The sequence below is a fragment of the Phoenix dactylifera genome, chromosome 2 (genome assembly GCF_051530095.1).
Source record: "Phoenix dactylifera cultivar Ajwa chromosome 2, Ajwa_hap1_PhDact_Kaust_v1.1, whole genome shotgun sequence".
Classification (NCBI taxonomy): domain Eukaryota; kingdom Viridiplantae; phylum Streptophyta; class Magnoliopsida; order Arecales; family Arecaceae; genus Phoenix; species Phoenix dactylifera.
The window spans coordinates 6,405,534-6,407,563 of record NC_143191.1 but is presented as its reverse complement, the minus strand read 5'-3'; the positions used below and the strand labels follow the sequence as shown (position 1 = coordinate 6,407,563).

Genomic DNA, 2,030 nt, shown 5'->3' with positions numbered 1-2,030 from the left:
TTCTCCATCCAACATCACTTCAGAAGCGACTGGCATCGAAATCATCATCCATCCGAGCACAGTGGCCACATCGCTATTATGGAGATACATTGCGATCTTTTGCCGTCCTTCATAGTTTGAGGAGCAAACTATCTGAGCACTCCAATAGCTCAACTAAGTCGGCGTCTTGGTTGATTTCCGGTGGCAACACCAACCATTATGCATATATGAGAGAAAAGGCTTGGGGAAAAACCCAAATCAAATTTATTCAAAACCAGAACCAAACTTGGTTAGCGAAGGCTAACCAGAGATTACAAGCTGCATGACTTAGATTTAATATCGAAAGGAAGTACAAATTTATAAAAAACTGGCTACTTTGCAGTGCAGTTCAACAGAAACAGCTCTCTCTAGAACTGCAGTTGGCTTATTAACTAAACTCCTTGCGAAGGATTATTGCAAATTTCAGCCAAAAAAAAAAGGATTATTGCAAACCCACAGCACTGTCAGACGGTGAAACCGGAATCCTTGAAGTTTTGCTGGGTGATCTCGTCCAGCTTGCGAGCCATCTCCGGGCTCATGTGGTTCCTCCAATCCCCCACCTTTCCTTTCCTGAAGAGCGAGTCAAACTTCGCGAGGTGCACGGCGTCGCGTTTATGCGTCTTGTTGACCTCCAAGTTTCTCAGCTTCTCAAAGCTGCAGAGCTTCAAGATCTCCTCTACCACCCCTTCTCTCTCTTCCTCCAGGGAGAACGGGCACCCCATGAACTCGGCCAATCTTTTGGCATGCGACATGGGCTCCTCCATCATCTCCTCATACTTCAAGAACAGCACCTTCTCCGGCCTTCTCAAGCTCTCCTCCCAGTACTCGAGAACATGACTCCATATCGGGCCGGAGGGGCAAATACCCTCGCAGAACATCTCCAAGGCCTTCGCAAATGGAACTCGGTCCATCTCCGGAGGCCTCATCTTGTCATTGAAGTGCCACCAGGAGACCAACACGTCCTTGACATCCCGGCAGACATATATGATCCGGCAGCCGGAGCCCTCGATCGAGTCCCGCAGCAGAGAGAGAGGCATGTGGGTGCTGAGAATGCGAGGAGAAGGCATAGCTTCTATCGTGGAAGCCTGACCAAGGGCGAAGATTCTGTCCATGGTGACCACGCACTGATGAGGGTTGAGACTATGGAGAGGGTGGTGACCCAAGGGATGTTGGGTCCGAGTCGTGATGGCGAATGTCAGTGCTTTTAGCCAGGTGGTTCCGGCCTTGGGGAAGCTCAGCACGAAGAGGTCGGTGGGTCGAGCCTTGAAGTGTTGCTGGATAGCGATAACACCCGGCAGGTTGAGTTCGGGGAACCAAGAGCCTTGGTATTTCCGAAGCCGCACGGGAAGCCATCCTTCATCCAGTGGGAGGGTGGAGATGAGGTCGTCATACTCCTGCAAGGGTGTTGGGTTTTGTTCCTCCCCTTTCTTCTCCTTTTGGGACTCTTCTGGGAGGGAGCCAGTGGGAGGAGGAGGAAGAGTTGCCATGGGAAGAGACGAAGGATGCAGCTGTGCAAGGGGCTTTCTCTGGTCTTTTTTACCTGCCACAAGTTCCAAGTAGATCCGTGAGGATCGGCAAATAATATATTTAAAATTCCGAAAGGCATCTTTGCCGCACCAACCCCCGCCTTAATTACTCAACAACAAAAGGGTGGACCATGTATCAATCAGTGAATCAAATTCTTGTGGTCCGGCATAGATTATCGATTGATTGAGCGTGTTTAGTCTCACGCCCGTTATTCATGAAAAAGATCTTTGATATTTATGCCAAATAAAAAAAATTTAAAATTATTTTTAATTTTTTTAGATGAGATTCAAAATTGTTAGAGGTAATATCAAAATAGATCACATCCATAACCTATCACCACAAAAGAAAGGATATCTCCAGACGTTTCGTTTGGTCTTTACCGACGCTTAAAAGCGTCGGTAGATTTCCTGCCCACACCCCCCAAAGCGTGGGTAAGTCATCGGGCAAGTGGGCGTGGGCTCGGTTTAGGCCGACGCGTCAAGAAA

The 2,030-nt window shown here is 48.5% G+C and overlaps 1 pseudogene across 1 annotated transcript; it reads right to left on the bottom strand.

The window, feature by feature from the left end:
* Positions 1-220: 220 nt before the first annotated feature.
* Positions 221-1,616, bottom strand: LOC103704323 (cytosolic sulfotransferase 5 pseudogene; annotated as a pseudogene). The gene has a single exon (XR_016399106.1). The product of XR_016399106.1 is annotated as a cytosolic sulfotransferase 5 pseudogene (transcript).
* Positions 1,617-2,030: the final 414 nt, after the last annotated feature.